This window comes from Alligator mississippiensis, chromosome 7 (assembly GCF_030867095.1).
Source record: "Alligator mississippiensis isolate rAllMis1 chromosome 7, rAllMis1, whole genome shotgun sequence".
In the NCBI taxonomy this organism is placed as follows: Eukaryota; Metazoa; Chordata; order Crocodylia; family Alligatoridae; genus Alligator; species Alligator mississippiensis.
This window is the reverse complement of record NC_081830.1, coordinates 77,499,921-77,521,538: the sequence shown is the minus strand read 5'-3', so window position 1 is coordinate 77,521,538 and position 21,618 is coordinate 77,499,921. Positions and strand designations below refer to the sequence as shown.

Genomic DNA, 21,618 nt, shown 5'->3' with positions numbered 1-21,618 from the left:
AGCAAGTCTGCAGATGACACCAAGCTGGGAAAGTAGTAGATATAGTGGAGAGTATGGTTAGAATTCAGAGAGACCTAGACAAATTGGAGGACTGGACCAAAGAAATCTTGTAAGGGTCAATAAGGACAAGTGAAAAGTCCTGCACTTAGGACAGAACAATCCCATGCACTGGTACAGGATGAGGATGGACTGACTAAGCAGCAGCTCTGCAAAAAAGGACCTGGGGGTTATAGTGGACAATAAGCTGACTATGAGTCAACAGCGTGCCGTTGTTGCGTATAAGCCTAATGGCATACTGGGCTGAATTAATAGGAGCCTTGCCAACGCATTGAGAAAAATGATTATTCCACTCTATTTGGCACTGGTGAGGACACATCTGGAGTACTGTGTTCAGATTTGAGCCCCACCCCCCAAAGAAAGGTTGTAGACAAAAGAGTCCAGAAAAGGATAACGAAAATGGTTAGGGGGCTGGGGAACATGACTTTTAGGAGCGGCTGAGGGAACTAGGCTTATTTAGTCTGGAGAAGAGAGGACTGAGGGGGGATTTAATAGCAGCCTTCAATTACTTGAAGGAGGGCTCCAAAGAAGATGGGGCTACACTGCTGTCAGTGGTGGCAGATGACAGAACAAAGAGCAATGGTCTCAAGCTGAAGCAAGGGAAGTTTAAGTTAGAGATGAGGACACAAAACACCAAAAAAAACTGTCTCACTAGGAGGTAGTAAAACACTGGAACAAGTTACCCAGAGAGGTTGTGGAATTTCAATCCTTGGAGGTTTTTAAGACCCAGCTAGCTGGACAAAGCCTTGCCTGGGGTGACATAGTTGGGGAAGGTCCTGCTTTGAACAGGGGGTTGGACTAGATGACATCCTGAGATCCCTTCCAACACTAATTTTCTATGATTCTAACTACACTCTTTTGCTGTGTGTTTTATACCTTTTATACCTTTCAATTAAATGGTCTTCATTTTGGTTGTCACATAACTGAATCTTGTCATCACCCCTAAAATCACATAATAATTTCCATATCCTTAGCTGGTGCAATTAATGGAGGGCTGTGAAATTACACTAGCTAATGATTCATCTTGTTGCCTTTATCCCATCATGCAATAGCTTTTCTCTAATAGCTGCTTCTAACTTCCGTGCAAAAGCTATGGTCTTCTATTGTTCCATATGAACATTTGTGCTAGTTAACACTAAAAATCCTGCTGGCTGATACTGAAGAGGAAGCCAAAGTTGAATTTATACAGTCCACTTCTTCGGGCTTCCCCTGGTGCTTTAAAATTTCACGTGTCCTGCAAGAGAAGTCTCCTCATATAGAAGGAAATGAACGTTATTTATTCATTGGAATTCATTCTGCAGAACAGGAAATCCCCATTAGAGAGGAGGAATTTTGACACTGAGGGACTGTAATTGGGAAGACGTATCCTCTCTTGCAGACTCTTGACGGTTACCTGCCTCCTGAATAAATATTGATCAAAAGCTTATTTCAGGAAAAATGTTAAATAAATACATTTTCTTTTCTTGCACGAAGTTAGATAGAACTGTACCAGATATACAAGTGGTGAGCAGTATACGGAGATGAGAGGTAATAGACTTGATTACCTACCCATCAGCCCTATCGTCTCTCTGTAAGTTTGTGTGCACAGAGTCAAGCCCTTACCTCTCTCTAAAAGTGTAAAGTTTCAAGCAGTTAAATGAATAGAGGATTGTTGGGGGTGGAGTAGACCTAGGAAAGGAGGAGGAGTCTGGAGATAAATGCAAGGAGGAAGGAGCAGTAGAAACAAAAGAGAAACATTTTGAGCAGAATATTCCGGAAGTCTTGAGGGATACATTTCTTAATACAGCCTCTCCATTGATCTGAAATCTAGCAAGGGAATGATATGGTAGAAGGGAAAACCTATTATGGCAGCAGGCTTGCCAAGACGTAAAATGTTTGGGAATATTTTAATGAAGTTCCTTTACCTGTGGATAAGACAGGCATTCATGCAAAATGCAAACAGTGCAACGAGAAATGCAAGACCTGATTGCCCGACTGAAACAGCATCATGAGAAGTGCTCCTTCTCAGGAGGAAGCTGCTTTGAAGATGATGAATGGAACATGTTTGAACATGCAGGATCTCCAGGTTAGTAAACTTTCTTATTTCATACTTCTTTCTGAAGGATTGCCCATCCCTGTCCATATCTTTTGGGTGGACTTCTGGATTACTTGAATTCTCATAAAAATGTGTAAGCAAAAATATTGTTGTTACTTTATGCAACTACATATTTTTAATGCAGTTGTGATATAAAATAATAGCTGAAATAAGCAGATCTTCCTTTTACAGTTTCCCTTCTAAAGCAGTACTGTAGTGACCACACTGACTTCTTTTGTTCAGGAGGATCCAATCTTAACATACAGGATTCTGACTATCCACCTTCAACATCATCCCCTACAGTTCAGAGTTATCTGCTAATAATACCAGCTTTCCAGTTAAACGTACCTCACATAGTATATCACCTGTAGCAAAAAGAAAAAAAAATCCCCATCATCCAGAAACAACCACAGATAAATTTGTAATAAGAACCGGCAGATTACAGCAAGAGGTAATTGATGAAAACATTGCTCTGTTTGTTCATGCAACAAGCTCTCCTTTCTGTATGGTCGAGAACACACGTCATTGACATCGTTCAGTCATTACAGCCAGGATACAGTCCACCCGACAGAGCAGATATAGCAGGCAAATTGATGGATAAAGTGTAAGAGAAAGAAACTGAACAGTGTGCAAAAAGTCTAGAGGGGAAAATAGTTAACCTGAGTCTTGATGGGTGGAGCAATGTCCACAGTGATCCAGTAATCTGTGCTTGTGTAACAACAGAAGACTTTCTATAAGTCTACCTTATAGAAACAATTGATACATCAGGAAATGTACACACAGCAGAATACTTACAAGTAGCAGCAGTAAAAGCTATAACAAACTGTGAAAAAAAGTTCAAATGTCTAATATGCAGTTTTGTCACAGACTATGCTGCAAATGTATCAACGATGAGAAGAAATCTAGAAGAAAGTGAAGAAAGCCCCAAGCTAATAACATACAGCTGTAGTGCTCATTTGATGCCCCTCTTAGCCAAAGACTTCAGTGCTCCAGAAATAAAGGTTAATGGTGGTGAAATTGCAAAATACTTCCAAAACAACCAATTTGCAGCAGCTGTTCTGAAGAAGGCAGGAGAAACCAAACTAATTCTCCCATAAGATGTGCAATGGAACTCAGCAGTGGACTGTTTTCAGTGATATATTGAGAACTGGCCTAATCTGATGACAATTTGTGAACAAAATCAAAACAAACTAGATGGACTTGTCATAGCCAAAGTTCTCTACATTGGGCTAAAGAGAAATGTAAAGTGTATGCTGACTATCCTGAAGCCTATTCTGTACTCTTGAACAAAATGCAGGGAAATATATATACTTCCTTCCATCCAGAGCATCAATGTTGATTCTTTTAAGACTGAATCCTTATCACAGCTCCCCCCACAAACTGTTTTCTTCCTGTGTTGAGTTAATCTATCTTGAAGAGATAGCATTAGAAATGGTACGCATCCTTAATATCATTTTGAAACTACACGGTGTACTTTTTCAAAATTCTTAGAGAAACATGACCGTTAAACCACAAATATTAGTGTGCGCAAGATTTCTCTTCATACCATCAAAATGGCAAAAGGCCTTCTTACAAACGGATTAATGTCTTATTTTCACAGCTGTCTCAGTGCCTCCCCAAAATTGAAAGATGCACAAGTAGTGACTTTTTATCCCTCCTTTATAGCAGTAATGCTAAATGTCTCTTACAAAACATGTATCAATTGTTGTGTGTGTGCATAGTACTTTCCAAACACTGATAAAAATAAAATAGGAAATATACAGGAGATTAAGCTTGAAGAATATGGTTGTGTGTGTATGTGTGCACTTGAGCATATAGTGGGACAGCCCCCAATGTTTTACCCCAAAAGATGAGTAGTTAGGGCATTTCCCAAGGCAGCTGGAAAGCCAGGTTCTAGAGCCGCCCTCCAACCACCCATCATAGATCAAGCATCATCCAGCCCGCTCTCTAGCATGCCTTTTAAAGCTGGCCTCCTGGGAAGCCATGAGCTAGGCATATGTGAACCTAAACATTCAGCTTTTGGGTCTTACACATGGGAGGTTCCTTTCCCTCCCACTTCTAACAGCCATTAGTCATGAGTTTCTGCCCAGGTAAATTTTTCAGACCTGAATTCAGGCACACATCCAGATGGGCACAGGTATATAGCTACATATGTGCCTAGTCAATACACATACTCAGTTTATATGCCTACATTTACACTTGCACATGCAGAGGAAATAGAACACTATCTACACATACGGCATGTATAGAAGAAACAGGGGCCCTAAATTGAAGCGGTGGGTTTTAAAAACACTACTTCAATTTAGGGATGATTAAACCCCCATGTCATACACACACCCTACTGACTTACCTGCCTCTCCAGCAGGGAGCGGAGGGCAAGCTTCCCTCCACAATAGCGGCAGTCCCCCGCCAGGCAGCACCCACCTGCAGGCATCCAGCTTGGGCGGTCCTGGGGGCACCGCAGCCATGGAGGGAAGCACTGGGCCCCCATGCAGCTCAGGCAGGCTCCAGGGTGGAAAGGAAAAAAAGGGTCAGAGGCTCGCTGCTTTCCTTGGGTGGAGCCAGCTCTCCTAGGCTGCTGTCAGGCTGCCTGCAGGACTTCCTGCAGAGCTGTGGAGCTGCATGGAGCCCGGTGCTTCACTCCGCAGCTGTAGGGCAGCAAATTGAAACTCCTCGAAGGAGCTTTAGTTTGCTGCGCCCCAAGTCATTTAAGGCGCATTATGCCACCAAATTTCCTACAGCGGTTGGAATCAATGTGCAATACACCGCCAAGGCGTGCAAACACCAACACCATTAAACAAAGCGATGCAAAAGCATTTAGCCCGCTTTAAAGTGTTATGCATACACGCCTCTCGTTTCGTCTACACACGGCCATAAGAACCAAAAATACCACTTAGATAGCTAGAAGGAAAACAAAATACTACCCCTGATGCCTATTATTGTAAATCTTGTATGTTATGCTGTAATAACACTGTATAGTTTTAGTCTCTCAGGAATCCTTACGATAATGATATGAGGCTATTCCAGGAAGCAATATGTTAAATTGCTTAGCGTTTTATTACAGGGGTAATACTGTGGTCATAGCATCAACATGACTATTTTTCTCGTGTACTGTAATGCTAGAATTTAAGAATGAAAGGTGACAGAAGAGGCCTTTTCTGGAATATTTTCCTGTCAAGAACATTTTAAAGGGCAATTATTGAAATTTTAGCAAGAAACAAGTGAAAGCATATGTGAAAAAGTCAAGTTACCTCATCGTTTCCTATACTTCTTTTGCTATTATGACATTTCAGATTTAAAAAAAATATATATGAGTATTGGTTGGTTGGATGAATCAACTGCTTCAGCAACAACAACAAACTGTTTTTCATTTAGACAGATTACCTCCCCAAGGTTACATTCCCCAGGTTTTTAGAGTGAGATGGTTACAAGTGAAATATAAACAGAAAACCCAGGGATGTAAACCAGCCCTGTAGCAAGTGCATGGACAGGCCTTATTTCTCAAAGACCTTTCCCCATTTCTAGACATCAAATGACTGCTTCTATATAGCTTCCCATGCACCCTCTGAGAGCCTGATAAAGCTTTCTACCTCCTGCCCTACAGTCATAAATCCACATGCTGTGGACAAGAAACGATGAGTATATAGCTCACACGTACACACACCTGCACAACCAGGACAGAAACTCTCATCCTTCAACTCCAAAGCAAAGGCCATTACTGCTTGAGCTAAAAAGTCTCTTACTCTCTGCTGGTGAAATTCACTCCTAGACAGAAGATCAACGCAACCTCTATACAACACTTAAATCCTGCTTGACCCCTATAAACAGCACAGAAAAGCATGGATGCTGCGTTAGCTCTTTGCATAGAAGTAAACTTCACCAGCCAGATGAATCACTAAGGGAGACGTCGCTCCCTCGCACACTGCTATACTTTATTTCTCTTTTCCATATAAGGGCTGAGTAGGGAGTAATCACCTTACTTGAAAGAAAACGGGTCTGGAGTCAAGGGCTTAACACCAAAAGTTCATCTTCATAACCCAGAAACTCTCTTCCTTAAACATAAAATGAAAGCCACACACAATTTCCATGGTGATGCCACAAGAAAATTTGATATAATAAAATTAACACTATTAAAAGCCAGCTAGATAAAGCTTTGGCTGGGATGATCTAGTTGGGGATCATCCTGCTTTGTGCAGGGGGCTGGACTAGATAGATATCTTCCTGAGGTTGCATCCAACCCTGATTTTCTATGATTCTGTGACTTCTATGTGTAATCAAGTAGGAAGGGGAAAAAGAGATGAGCTGAGAAAAAGCAAATAGTGAATACAAATGAAAGTAAAAAACAGCAATCTGAAAACATCCAGTAAAGACAGACACTTATTAATTACATGGTTGAAAAGTACTTAAGAAATGGTCAATCAACCTTCTTAGAGGGTACACTCATATTAGGGTTTTAAAATTGTGGCATCTCTCAGAGCACGGTCCAGAGGCCCAGGATCATATGAACAGCAAAGAAGATTTTCTACTCAGTTAATCATGAATACAGTTATGTAGCAGTAGGGGTGTGGGGAAGGAGAGCAACACCCACATAACTAAAGGCTAATGTTTCAGCAGAAAACTGCCTTTTAGAATTAAAGCTTTGGAAAAGAGCCACGCTTAAACAAATCTATCAACCAATACAAGAACTCCTTCCTAGCTATTCAGCCAATCAGTTAATAATGAGACATCAGGCTTCTCAGAAGACATCATTAACTCAGCTGAAAAACAGAAAAAAATAGAAAGCAAATTGCAACATCCTAACGATACAAAAATGGATAAATTTACATGGGCACTAAAAACAATCACATAATCATTCTGAGAACAAGAATTTTAAATCACAAACAATTTAATCAGAGAAAAAGTAATAACGTAAGTGTAATGTTACCAATTAAAGGGCATGAATTCAACTCCAAAATGTAAGCACATAAAACAAAATGTAAGAACATATAAGATCTTATAGAAGTACAGAAACAAAACTAGAATTTTTGTCAAGGAAAAAAAAGACATCATTTCAATGTACGTTTCTGCCTACATAGTTATCAGGGGTATGTGAAGCTTCGGTCGCCGATTTGGAGGCGATTCAGGCCGACTCAGCGGCTGAATCTCAGAATCCGAATCGAATCAGGAGACCCATTAATCTGTAACATGCCCCTCCTTTTAGTATTGCGTTTCCCCCAGCGCTCCTGGGCACTAAGTCTGCATCATCCTCAAGGCCGAGGATTGTGACTGAGGTGTGCCAGTGCCCTTGTAGGAATGGAAGCCCAGAGATTCCTGGCTAGAGGATCTTGCCACCCCCCTGCCCATTTTAGGATCAGACCAATTACTATATTTTGGTTCAGGAAGGAATTTTATCCCATGGTCAGCCTGGTACAGACTGTGGGGGGTTTGCCTTCCTCTGTAGTGAGAGGCATGGTCCTCTTCCTTAGATCTCTTGAGCATATTCATAGATTCATAGATTCTAGGGTCGGAAGGGACCTCAATAGATCATTGAGTCCGACCCCCTGCATAAGCAGGAAAGAGTGCTGGGTCTAGATGACCCCAGCTAGATGCTCATCTAACCTCCTCTTGAAGACCCCCAGGGTAGGGGAGAGCACCACCTCCCTTGGGAGCCCGTTCCAGACCCTGGCCACTCGAACTGTGAAGAAGTTCTTCCTAATGTCCAATCTAAATCTGCTCTCTGCTAGCTTGTGGCCATTATTTCTTGTAACCCCCGGGGGCGCCTTGGTGAATAAATACTCACCAATTCCCTTCTGTGCCCCTGTGATGAACTTATAGGCGGCCACAAGGTCGCCTCTCAACCTTCTCTTGCAGAGGCCGAAAAGGTCCAGTTTCTCTAGTCTCTCCTCGTAGGGCTTGGACTGCAGGCCCTTAACCATACGAGTGGCCCTTCTCTGGACCCTCTCCAGGTTATCCGCATCCTTCTTGAATTGCGGCGCCCAGAATTGCACGCAGTACTCCAACTGCGGTCTGACCAGCGCCCGATAGAGGGGAAGTATCACCTCCTTGGACCTATTCGTCATGCATCTGCTGATGCACGATAAAGTGCCATTGGCTTTGTTATGTTAATGTATATGTTAATAACCCTCACAGAAGCAGAACATAGGCCACTGTTGTCCCCCGGCTTTACCTGTGGCAGGTTAGGGTATTTGTGGTTCGATCAGTGCCTTTGCCTGTCAAATTGTGCTAATAAGTTAGACAAGGATTTGTACAGGATGGTTTGGATATGGATGTTCCTGCCACAGGCAGTGGGTTGGGCTCACTAGATCAGGGATAGGCAGCCCCCAGCACGCATGCCAATTAGTGGCACATGGAGATATTTTCCTTGGCATGCCAGGAGTTTTGCAAAGGAAATTGTTTAAAAATATATATTTTTTTAAGTTGCTGCTTCAGGCTCTTTCAAGAGACTCAGGAGGAGATGCTGCCTAAAGAGCCCTTGGGAGGAGCTATTAGGGGAAAAGGAAGAAGCCCCTTCTGCAGCTCTCGCTGTACCATCACCAGCAGGGCAGGGTTCCCCTCTCCCCCTGTGCCCAGCAGCGGCTGCTGCAGCTCCGCCCAGCCTGCCCTGACACATCCTCCCGCAGACTCCTTGGGGGACATGCCTGTGTGCGGGAGAGCAAAGTGCAGGGAGAGGAGAAGGGCACTGGGGACAGGGGAGCCGCTAGCACCACCATGCTAGGTGCAACCATAGCCAGGGGGCAGGGGGCATCAGCAGCATCGGAGCCGCTTGGCCGAGAAGAGCCCGAGGTGATAACAGCAGGGCCGAGATTACACTGCCCCCACTCCCCTCCCCTCCCAGTCTCTTGCGCTGCCCCCTTCCCGCTGCAGCATGGCTGCAGGCCTGGGGCAGGAGGCCCTGCCTGGCATCCCCCCTGGCGAGCAGTCAGCTGGCTGATGGGTGGGCTCTGAGCTGGGGCCTTGGCAGGCTATGCTGCAGCCCAGGGGATGGCCCCCCAGGGAAGCACAGGGGCTGCAGATTGAATGCCAATCCAGGGCATTGTCAGGTCAGTCTCTCTGTCTTGCAGCCCAGCAGCCCGGCCACATGCGGGTGTGTGTTTGTCTGGTTGTATGTGTGTGTCTGGTACTGTGTGCATCTTTGTGTGTGTCTGTGGTTGTGTGCATCTCTGTCTGTGCATATGTATCTGTGTGTCTGCTTCAGTGCGTTTCTCTCTGCATGTGTGCCTAGTTCTGTGTATGTCTTGTGCGCACACATGCACATGTGCGTCCGGTTCTGGGCATGTGTATGTGTTCGTTTGTCTGTTCTGTGTGTCTGGTTCTTTGCGTTTCTACGCTTGTGTTTCTGTGCGTAGGCACATGTGTCTTTGGTTCTCTGTGTTTGCATGCGTGTCTCTGGTTCTCTCTCTCCTCTCCTTTTTTCTTTCTCTTCCTTTTCTCTTTTTTCTTTCTTTCCTTCTCTCTTCTTTCTCTCTCGCTCTCTCTCTTTTTCTCTCTCTCTCATCACAACATGCTTAACAAGAAAAGAATGCACAACAACAAAGGTAGTATATGAAGTTTTATTTATTGCCATCAGGTTTAGAATTTTTAGAAAATCTGGTATTTACTGTAAAAAAAAAAGAAAAAAAAAGCAACATATATGATTATTAACTATGCAGTGTATCCTGCCATGTACCCACTGCCCCGGTGTTGTTGTTCTTGCATGCCGGCGTTCCGACACCTTACAAGGTAGACATTGTGGGGTTTTTGGCACCTCAACCAAGAATGTTGCTTGCCCCTGCACTAGATGACCCCTGAAGGTCCCTTCCAGTCCTACTCTTCTATAATTCTATGAAATTGGACCAGCGGTGCCAATTTGCATCTGGCATACACAGAAAGGTATTTGAGGCATCAAAGTCTATTTTATTCCATATAAACCACAAATGCATGAGACAAAATAGCTGACAGAATGCTACTTCTAAAATGGTGTCAGCACCTGCAAATTGACACATCTTGTTCTAATTGTCCTCACGACAGAAATGAACGTTACCATTATGGCATGGCATGGCTTTGTGATGGCCCTGATCACCTGGTGCTTTGATAGGGTTACTGTTCCAGAACTTGAGAACCTCTCCCCTCTGAACTGTACAATGAAAAATGCCACTCTATTCTACTTAGTAAGTCCTGTAAATCTGATAATGGCAGTGCAATCTTGGAGTCTAATTTTAACACCTTTATTCACAAACTGTACATTATTTCATACTTTTATTTTACTAAAAGAGCAGGCTACAACTCAATGCGAGTAAAGACTGAACTGGGTCAGTCACATTTCCTCCCCAAATATATTTTTAATTTTCACATAGAAAGTTTTGAGCAAAAATGTATTAGGTTTTCAAAGACAACAACAAGATTATAAAATATCCCTAAGATATTCATAATTACAAAGACATTGGGCCAATTTTTTTTTAAAGCTCTAAATGCATTAGCATGCACAAATCCAGTTTTTGCAAACACATTCCATTGTGTGCGCAAAGTTATAAACATACTAAAAATGTAGCCCATCATATAGAACTCAATTGGCCATTTATTGGGAAAACAAACTTGAAAGCTTGACTCAGAACAAACCAAAGCTTTGCTAACTATTACCTTCTACCCAACCTTTATGATTATTTGCAGGGATTTGCAAAATACCTACTTCATGACCTATATTTTCATCCCGGCTTCCAAAAATGCAAAATTAGCATGCATGTCCATTTTTTCTACCATGGACTATACAGGCACAGGAAGTTCAGTTCAGGTGTTTGTTCCAATCCCAAGGGAAATTTTTCATACTACCCCAAGGTATAAAGTATGTTCAGTGTGTAGCGCATGCCATCAAGAAAATATTTCACCTCCTACAAAAGGACACAATATATAAATGAGAGATAGGGAGAAAGATTACACTTGCTGTTCCTCTACAGTACAAATGACAAGGAGATTGTGTGCAGAGAAGCGGGAAGGTGTGGACATTTTTCTAATCTATGTTATTACCAGTTTACAAAGAACAAAATTGGATAAAATGCTTTCCTTTCAATAAATCTTGCAATGTCATTACCATGAATGTTAATTTTATGACTACTATAAACCCAGTACAAACAAGGGAATACACTTTTAATATAAATGTTATCACTGGAGAACCATATTATAGTAGTCATCAGGAAGGTAGCCTTCCCCTAGCATGAAACCTATAGAAAGTTACAATATTAATTTCTTTATTTTCCTTCTCTTGATGTTCTCACCTGTTGAGGTCTCCCTCTAAGCACTTAAGATATAAAATTATGCCTTAGAAAGATCAGATTTCCTAAAAAAGCAGAAAGAAAAGATTATAGAGTTTTAAATGCTTACATTTCAAAAAAGGAATCCTGTTTTTTTCAATACCCTATGAAATAGTTTTGCCAACTGTATGCTACTATTTTGATGATCTCTGATCAATCTGTTTATCAATGTATGAGGCCAAAATTCATGAGAAGATTAGTCTTCAGAATCCCATACTCCAAAGGCACTACTGTATTGTAGTGGTACAACTGTTCATGTATTTGTTGAATCTCTCTATACCAACCACACGCAAAAGCATGAGGCAGCCATGTGTCATGAAATAATGCCAGGACTCAATAACTGCACTTTTGAGACAACTTTAAATGATCTTTTATAGCTTCAGCCAAGTGTGGGGGAGATGTATCTTTCTGTAACTCAGTTTAGCTTTCGTCTTGCTATTCCATGACCACACAGTGGGTGTGTCTACACGTGTTTTTACACATGCCTAAACTTAATGCACATTTGCCTAAGGCGCATTAAGGAGATTTAGGTATGCTTCTATATGTGCACGCGCTAAGGCATATTAACATGGTGTGTGGACCGACTTGGGACTAAAGTTAGCCCCATGTCAGCTGACATACACAGTGGTAACGTGCCATAGAGCATTTACACCTGCGTTAAGGCACTTTAGCTATTTGTGCCTAATTTGATACCTGCTTTTACAGATAACAAATTTAGGCACAAATAGCCTAAAATAGCCATTTTTAAGACACATTAAGCATGTGTAGACCCAGGCCCTTAATGTGCCTTAAAATGGCTACTGCACATTTAATTGGCTATTGCACATTTTAATGGCTATTGCACATTAAATTGGCACATGTAGACACGCCCAGTATGTCCTTTTACCATATGACTCCTCAAACAACAATAGTTCAGGGAATCTTGGGATTCTTCAAAAGAATGTGCACTCCAGATACAGAAATGTCATGCTTAGTCATCTCCCTATTCTGTTTGGGCAGCTTGAAGAACAGATCCAACATCAGACTTCAGCAATTAAGAAAGAAGTATTATACACAGTCCCTGTTGTGGTTTTTCCACTTAAGGCAATCATTTCCTGTGCAATCTTTACACAGAAATTATGCCTTTTTGGAACAGGGATTGCTTCTTGCCATGTTGCATTTCCTCCTCACAACTGGTACTTAATGAAAATAAAAGAAAATGTGCTCAATTCTTGGACTCTGAGGCTCAGTTTTGGCTACAGCTGTATAGGAAGCAGATATTTGATACTGATGCACAGGTGTTGGTTCTGTTTCAACTTTATATTTAATCTTTCACGTTAAGGAATTCAAAGATCAAAGTTAGAGCCTCCCTTTTCCTTTTAACATAAACCTCTCTGCGCTTCAATTCCATTGTCATTACCATTCCTCTCTTCTTTCTCCCTTTCACTCCTAAAATAACCTGTTTTCCATAGACTGAGGATTTCTTTTCTTTGTGCTAACATTCCTAATGAGTCACTATCTCTTTGCTTCCAGAATATAATCATAACACCATCCCAAAGAAATCGATGTCTGAGAAGGAATTGGAATCTTAACTTTTTCTAGGCTGCCCTTTTCAGAATTGTTCAGATGTTAGTTTTCAATATTTCATAATGGGTGAGCAAGGACAAAGCAAGGACAAAACAGGCAGGTTGCAAATGGCAACCTTTGGTGATGGGAACACTGCAGTTGTTGCTGGCAACATGTAAGTGATATCCTTGACAGAGCTACTGTAATACAGAAACATATAATAAATTCCAAATATTCTTAACATGAATGTAACCAGAAATGAGTCCAAATAAAACATTTCACAACTTGATGTTATAAAAAATGGCATATTTGCAGGAACAAATGGTAAAGAGTTCAGTTTGAAGCATGCACTAGGAATAATTCAAGTTAGAATTAATATTCTTTTGACCACTACTGTCTTCTCCGTGGAAGAAAAGGTAATGCCAAATGTAGTCATTACCTCGTGTGGTTTTATGAAATCTTTTCATCAATTTATGAGGAAGCTTGGGGCAAGATTTTACTCCAGCTATTAGGCACCGAAGTCCACTTTGGTATTTAATGATGATCCCATTCCACTCTCTTTTAAGTTCCTGAATATCCATGAATGCATCTATTTTTGTAGTACGCTACCATCTTAGCCTTACAACTAAGTCGCAAAGGGCAATTATACACAGACTTTTTTTCCTGCAACGTACCAGAGATCTGCCACTTCAAAGCAGATTTGATAAATGAGTCTGCTCCACACACAAGCTAAGGTGAACTGTACTGCGCCACATTCAGTTGTATAAGTGGCAAAACGCACATCAGTGCACAAAAAATGGTAGTGGTGCACTTTTGAACTAAAGGACCTCCGAGGTGTTTCAGTTCAATAACATGTCACTGCCATTTTCTCAGTGCTGACACTCATTTCGCATGCAGTTGTATAAGCAGTGTCTCAGCACCAGGTGTTTTTCAAACCGCCTGGCGCTGTGACGCATACACGTGAAAAAATGCCCAAAAAGGCAGCAAAAGTAAGAAGGACCCACACACCTGTATTAGTAGTTTCCAGAGACTCAGCCAGGATAGAATAAGATTTCATTTCAGTAGCACAGGACCTGGATATTTGATCCTAAGGTATAGCAGAAGAGGAATGTGGAAGGCCAAGTAAGTGTTGCTTAGTAAATGCCGATCAAAAATTATTTTGTTGGCTCTCTTTGTCGTCATTTTGAAGGCTAGTCACCCATGCATTCTTCAGAAAACACATATGTATCTGGCCCATATCCAAAAGAGGATACCACTGTGGTTTGGTGGAAGGTGGAAAGGGAGTGCTACACAGAAATGTAGGAGCAACTCTGCTGTCATCTTAAAAGTCAGGTTGCTTTGTCCAAAGCAAAAGTTAGCTTGCTTTGTTAGCTTGCTAAACCCTGCCCCTTCCCGCTACATAACGTAGGCAAGAAGGAAAAGAGGCATAACTCAAAATGGCAAACAATTATGTTGGTTGACAACATACTCATGCTCTATAGTCTGTGTGCCACAGTGACCTGATACTGAAGCCTATGGATCAAGGTCATCTAAGTGAAAAGATGATGACGTGAAATAAGGGATAAAAGTACTTTTAATGTCAATAAAAAGAATGTAGACTGAAAAATGCTTGAAACTTATATCAATAAATCAGGTACCTCAAGAAGAGAGAGAGTGACTGGCCAATGCATCTTAACGGCTACCTAGAGGCATAGCCTGTGTGATTTAAGTGGTTAGTTCATTCCACTTGGCTATTCATTTCTTTACCTTTTAAATGAACGCTAATTAGGAGCAATAGATTTTGCGAAGCGGACGTCTGTCTGTCTACGAGGAATTGCACTGGAAATACCATTTCATTTCCATGCTTTAGATGATGGTTTTCCATCAGTAGTGGACTGAATTTAAGCTTGAAATCAAGAGATAAAAGGATACAGTTTCTATTAAAGCTAATGCTCATATACATAGAAACACATCTGAGTCTTTGTCTTAAGACAAGGCCTACTGTGAAAAGTCCAATTGTTCCTTCTGGAGGCCAGAGAGAATAGTGCCAGGCCACGGTAGGTGCCACACAATATTTCATAGTTTCCTAGTTTCACAGTAGCTAGGGTCAGGAGGGACCTGAACAGATCATCTAGCCTGACCCCCTGCCACAGGCAGGAATGAATGCTGGGTTCACAAGACCCCAGACAGGTGATCATCCAACCTCCTCTTGAATATGCCCAAGGTAGAGGCGAGGACCACTTCCCTGGGAAGTTGATTCCAGATTTTGGCCACCCTAACTGTAAAATATTGCCTTCTGATCTCTAACCTAAACCTATTCTCCATCAGCTTATGACCATTGTTCCTCATCACCCCAGGTGGTGCTGGGGAGAAAAGAGCTCTGCCTATTTGATGTTGATCCCCCTTGATGAGCTTGTAAGCAGCCACCAGGTTCCCCCTCAGCCTCCTCTTGCTGAGGCTGAACAGGTTCAGGTCCTTCAGTCTCTCCTTGTAAGGCCTGTCCTGCTGCCCTCTCACCAAGCAGTTGGCCCTCCTCTGAACCCTCTCCAGGCTGGCCACATCCCATTTGAAGTGCGACGCCCAGTACTGGACGCAGTACTCCAACTGCAGCCTGACCAAAGTCGCATAGAGGGGGAGTACCACCTCTCTGGACCGGCTTGAAATGCACCTTTGGATGCATGACAAAGTATGGCCGGCTTTGCTGGCTGCAGTCTGGCATTGGCGGCTCATGTTCATCTTGGAGTCAATAATGGCTCCAAGATCCCTTTCCGTCTCTGTGCTTTCAAGAAGGGAACTCCCCAGCCTGTATGTATGCTGTGGATTCCTTCTCCCAAGGTGCAGCACCCTGCATTTGTATACATTGAACCCCATCCTAGTCTCATCTGCCACTTTTGTAGTCTGTCTAAATCTAGTTGCAGCCTCTCTCTCCCTTCAAGTGTGTCCACCTCACCCCACATTTTAGTGTCATCAGCAAACTTGGACAGCGTGCTTTCCACCCCCTTGTTCAAGTCGCTGATGAAGATGTTAAACATTGCGGGCCCGAGGACCGAGAACTATATTGAGAACTAAGAGCAAAGATGATGGCTGGAAGCCCAGGAACTGGTATAAGGGTTGACATGGCTCAGAGCATAAGGCCTAGAGTGAGAGAGAGGGCAGATGGTCAGAGGCGTTTCATCCACCTCAACTGGCCTGGTCAAGGCCTGGGTCCATAAGGAGCCGAAGGGCAGTTGCCTACTTGAAAGGGATGGGCCAGAGCCATGGAGGGCCTGGCACCCCAACTGGCCCAACCTGAGGCCAGGACCATGATGGTCATGAGGCCCTGACATACCAAGGACCACAGAGGAGAGGTGGAGGCCAGGGCCATCTCAGCCCATTTGAAGGGGGCTAGGAGAGCCTCCTGAAGGTACAGCTGTAAAGAGCTAGGCATAAGGTTGAACTGGGGCCAGAGTGAGCCGGAGAGAGATCTGGGGTTAGAGCAGGGAAAAGCCTCCTGGAAGGGAGAAGGTATACCCTAGGGAAAGCTAGGGAGAACTCGGAGGCAGGGCAGGGTGGTCTGCCACAGGTTTCCTGGGTAAGACCTGAAACTTCACCCTGATCTGGTTGGATGGTGTGGTGGGACTGCCTGTGGCAGGACAACCTCCAGAAAATGCCACACCTGTGCCTCCCCAGTGAAAGGTGAGGATAGGGTGCTGGAAAGCATCAGGCCCCACTGCTTTGTGTGTACCTCATTGAGGGGAAAGGCTAACGGAGCACACCCCAAAAGAAAAGCAAAGAGGCCTAGGAAGACCATGGGGGCCAGGAGGGAGAAGAACATACCCCGAGCAGATATGCTGGGCTACTAAAAGAGGTCTGAGCTGGTAGGCCAGGCTGTAGCCTGAGCAAATCAAGGCCTGGTTACTAGAGGTGTGAGCAGGACTGGTGTCAAACCGAAAAAAAAGGACATGAGCACACCCGAGCCAGGCCTAAAGGTATAGGGTAGGCCTGAGCCATCAGGGCCAGGCTAGCAAACAGAAGAATAGTATTGAGCAGATGGGCCAGGCTATCTAAGACAAGACAGGCCTAAGCAGACAAGGCCAGGTCCTTAAGAGTGTGGAGGGGGCCTGAGCAGGAAGGCCAGGCTATCATAAGGAAGTGGCTATTGTAAGGAAGGGCCAACTGCAGAGAGCAGAGGGGAGGAGGGGGGAGAAGTGCTGAGTGGCCCAGCGCGGCTACTGAGCCACCTGGCACAGAGCTGTCTCAGCAACAAGTGGGCAGGGCTTTGGCAGAGAAGCACTGGAGAGCTGCAAGAACCGTGCCAGCAAGCCACAGTTTGGTCACCATTGGGATATGCCAACAGGCTAACATGAGCAGAGAAGGCCTGTACAGGGCCTGGGTGGAGAACTAGAGGTCAGTAGGAGGGGATAGGACCCGTATAGTGCCTAAACAGATAGTAGCAAGCCAGCTTGAGCAGAGAGGGCCTGCACATGTCTTGAATAGAGGGCCACAGGCCAGCATGTGTGGAAAAGGCCTGCACAGGGCCTGAGCATAGAACAACAGGCCTGCATGAGGGGAGAAAGCCTACTCAGAGTCTGATTGTATACCAACTGGCCAGCAGGAGTGTAGAGGACCTGCACAGGGCCCGAGCTGGTAACCATGGGCCAGCTTGAATGGAGAGGGCCTGTATAGGGCCTGAACAGGGAAGAACAGACCAACATGAACAGAGAGGACCTGCACAGGACCTGACTATACAGTAATAGGCCAACAAGCCTGCAAGCCTGCACAGGGCCTGAGCTGATAATAATAGGCCAGCCTCAGTGGAGAGGGCCTGCACAGGGCCTACGTGTTTAGCCACAAGCCATCCCAGATGAGCACAAATGATAATGGAATAGGATGAGTTAGCAATAACAAGCCATACCTGATGTGACTAAGTGGTAAGAGAACAGGGCAAGTTAGAAGTCCAGGAAGTCATGAGCTGAGGTGGAGCTCAGCTCAGATAGTAAACAAGCGGTAGACTAGTACTGAACAGGACTATAATAGTGTCATCTGTGAGGCACGGGGCACAGTGTAGGGAAGGTTGGAGCCATGGGTAGTGGCCCATAAGCAAAAGGCCACCAAAACAACACACATCACAAAGATTATGGTAGCCTCCTGTAATCCAAATACATAATATTATAACAAAGGCATGTCAGCCGAGTGTGGGTGGAAGGCCCAGATGGAAGGGAGAGGGGGGAACCAAAAATTTTTATTTGTAGATGTCCTGACCCGCCCCCCCATCACAATAACAAAAAGGAAGGTAGAAACCCAGCATGACTCAGCTTAAATTCGCAAAGCTGGAAATTAGGAACGATCTCCTGTTACTTGCAAGGCCATTCAAGACAAAAGTCACTGAGTGGCAATAAATATGGTACTGCACCATGCCATTTTTTACAAGGTAATTTTTTCAAGCAGTACTATGTTTCGCAGACTGTAGGGAATAGTGGTAGTTATTGAGCCTCCCTGAGTCTTCCCTTAGAGGTAGGAATCACTGCTCCTTCCATCTTCCACCCAGGTTCCATCCACTACATTGCCAAAGAGAAAACCACTTCAAATCCAATGGTACCAAAAGGACTTGTAGGCAAAGCCAGAAAATCCATGGGAGAAAGGAGTAAAATACACCTTTGTTAGGCTAAATGAAGTGCAAAGAAATGAACTGCAATACCCTCACTGTGGTAATGGTAACTGGACAAATTGAATTCTTAACTACCCGAGGCCTTGTACAGCACCACACTACCCACTGTACAACAGCATTAGATTTCAGAATGCTGCATGTTGCTATAAATGCTGTAGCTGCTACGTATTTTAGTTCATAGAAAAGTATCTCCATTCTTGTGCAAGATACAGTCCCATTCTACCAACAGAATGTATCTTCTAATCTCTATCCTATCTCAGCAATTTCATTTGATCAAGTTATCATGCCACAAGGGAAAAAATATTCTAGCATGTTTTTCAGAATATGTGAAAATTAAGGAACATGATGGAAACGTTATTCACACAATCTTTTAAAAATCATTACTGGGGCAGAAATGAAAAACAGTTAAAGAATACACGAATAGAATCTGAAAATGTTTAATGAATTGAAAACTAGCAATGTAGCTGTACTTTAGTGGCTGAGATGCTCATAAGTCTGTATTATTATTATTTCAATAGTTTTCTTTTTTCTTTCTATCAGCAGGGAAATAATTTATCATGTTGCCATGATGGTCAGGCAATCACAGGATAAGTGCATCTTTTGTGAAAGGACAATCAGTGTAATCTGTGTCTTAAATATTTCAGGAAGTAATCAAACCCACACCATATACCGGGGAGGAAACAGACAGAAATGAATGTGCGCCATGGAAACTGGAAGTGAAACTTCAGAAGACAAGAAGGATTTTTCAGTTGATAGAGTTATTTGGAAAAAGAGCTATCACTCCTCAGAAACTTCTTACTGTTGGCAACTGGTTAAGATAACTATACTCATTGTTTCACTTTTACTTAAGTCCATTTTATATTCTAACATAATATTAATAAATATAGTTAGTTAATGCCAATAGTCATATGAATTAGTGTTAACTTAATATTAAGCCACTTCACTATAGAAAAGCTGGAAGATAATGTCAGATAGAAAATAAATCAAATTCTAATAAGTTTGCATTTCTATGATGAATGTTTTGAAGTGTTATTAATGTAAAATTAAAAGACTGATGAGGTTGTTATTGTAAAATGAAAACAGGCCAGATCCTAAATTCTTATAACAGCATAATTCCTTTCAAGTCAGCTGAGCCACACTAGTTCACCAGAGCTCATTTCTAAATGGACCAGAGTAAGTTGTTCCATAGTTTGCAAATTGATTGGGGTCCTCTCTCTTCTCTTAAAGAAATCAGTCCTGAGGCCTAAAGATTTTGTGAAACTGGAATACCCAGATGGGAATCCTATTTAAACTAAACTCCTGAGAACATCTTTGCATAAGCTACAGCACTTTTAGACCTTTGTATAAAAGTGTCATAGCTCAAGTTTGGGGCTGTATCTTGCAACCCTGATTCTTGAAATTGTTTCCTGAAGTTAAGGAAATCCTCATATTCGTGAGAATTTTTTGTTCCATGGTTTCACACCCCTGAAGAGATAATTTGGTTTCCTAGACTTTATCAGCACCTTTGAAAGCTCCTGATTAGACAGATCCCCAACACAGAAGATGATGTGACCCTAGTGAACGAGGAAAAGAATAATTAAGCTTAAACAAGCCACCAGAGACTGAGATAATGTAATTTTTCCTGTTTTTCTCTCTCTCTTCTCTTTCACTTATCTGTTTGTTTGACTTTGTTGCTGAATTAATTCCTGCAATTGTATTGTATGGTTTGAATGAAGGAATGCTTATTCTAATTAAATAGTGAAAGGATTAAATGTTTTTAAATCCCCCCCACAAATGAATCAAGGTCTCAACATCAAATAAAAATGCTGTATTTGGAGTGATTTAAATCCCCTATTCTATATGTGCAACAAAAGGGCAGCCAGGCAATACAAAATTTGAATGGAACAGACACTGCTCCGTGGCACAAAGCATCTGTGGTATGCTTTGGAGATGCAGGTGAGGGACCTCTTCTGACCAGGAAGGAATAAGCAACAGCACCACTTGCACAATCTCCCAAAAGGACAGTCACAGTTAGTGGTCAGCCTGACAAGCCTGAAAGCCAAGTGACCCCTCAGTGAATTCCCTAAGATAAGCTTTTCTTTGCTTGACAGACAGCTGGGAAGAGACTGAAAGTCTCAAGATGGTCTTCTGGCATAGACCATTTGGAATAGATAAACGCAGAACAGATCACTTTAAACCATTCCTCATTCTCCTAAGTCAAACAGAGCATTCCCCTCAAGGCCCAGAAGTTATTTAAAAAATAAGCTAAGAAAGTACAGGTTGGATGAATGGACTGTAAGTTGGATAGAAAACTGGCTGGATCATCAGCTGAAAGGGTAGTAATCAATAACTTGATTTCTAGGTGCCAGCTGGTATTAAGTGGAGTGGCCCAGGGGTCATTCCTGGAGCCAGTTTTGTTCCATATCTTCATCAATGACCTGCAAGATGGAATGAAGTGCACTGTCAGCAAGTTTGCAGATCATACCAAGCTGGGAGGAGTAGTAGATATGCCGGAGGGTAGAGCTGCATTCAGTGAGGCCTCAACAAATTGAGGGACTGCACCTAAAGAAATCTCATGAGGTTAAATGAGGATGAATGCAAAGTTCTGCGCTTAGGGCAGAACAATCCCATGCACTGGTACAGGCTGGGGACTGAATGGCTAAGCAGCAGCTCTACAGAAAAGGACCTGCAGGTTACAACGTACAATAAACTGATTATGAGCCAACAGTGTGCCCTTGCTGCATAGAAGGGAAATGGCATTCTGGTCTGCATTAATAGAAGTATTGCCCGCACATCTAGAAAAGTGATTATTCCCCTCTATTTGGCACTGGTGAGGCCACCTCTGGAGTACTGTGTCCAGTTTTGTCCCCCCCCCCCAAAAAGCTTTAGACAAATTGGAAAGAGTCCAGTAAAGGATAATGAAAATGGTTTCATAGATTTCATAGACATTAGGGCTGGAAGGGACCTCGGAAGATCAAGCCCAGCCCCCTGCTCTAGGGGCAGAAAGTCAGAGGGGTCACAGGATCCCAGCAAGATAAATGTCCAATTGACTC

The 21,618-nt window shown here is 43.0% G+C and overlaps 1 protein-coding gene and 1 long non-coding RNA gene across 4 annotated transcripts in view; one reads left to right on the top strand and one right to left on the bottom strand.

The window, feature by feature from the left end:
* Positions 1-21,618, bottom strand: part of NAALADL2 (N-acetylated alpha-linked acidic dipeptidase like 2) — a 1,094,482-nt gene that overhangs the window by 974,168 nt on the left and 98,696 nt on the right. The window lies entirely within an intron of this gene.
* On the top strand, positions 1,643-20,406 carry LOC132251448 (uncharacterized). Its single transcript, XR_009463526.1, has 2 exons — positions 1,643-2,122; positions 19,231-20,406. It is a non-coding gene; the product is annotated as an uncharacterized LOC132251448 (long non-coding RNA).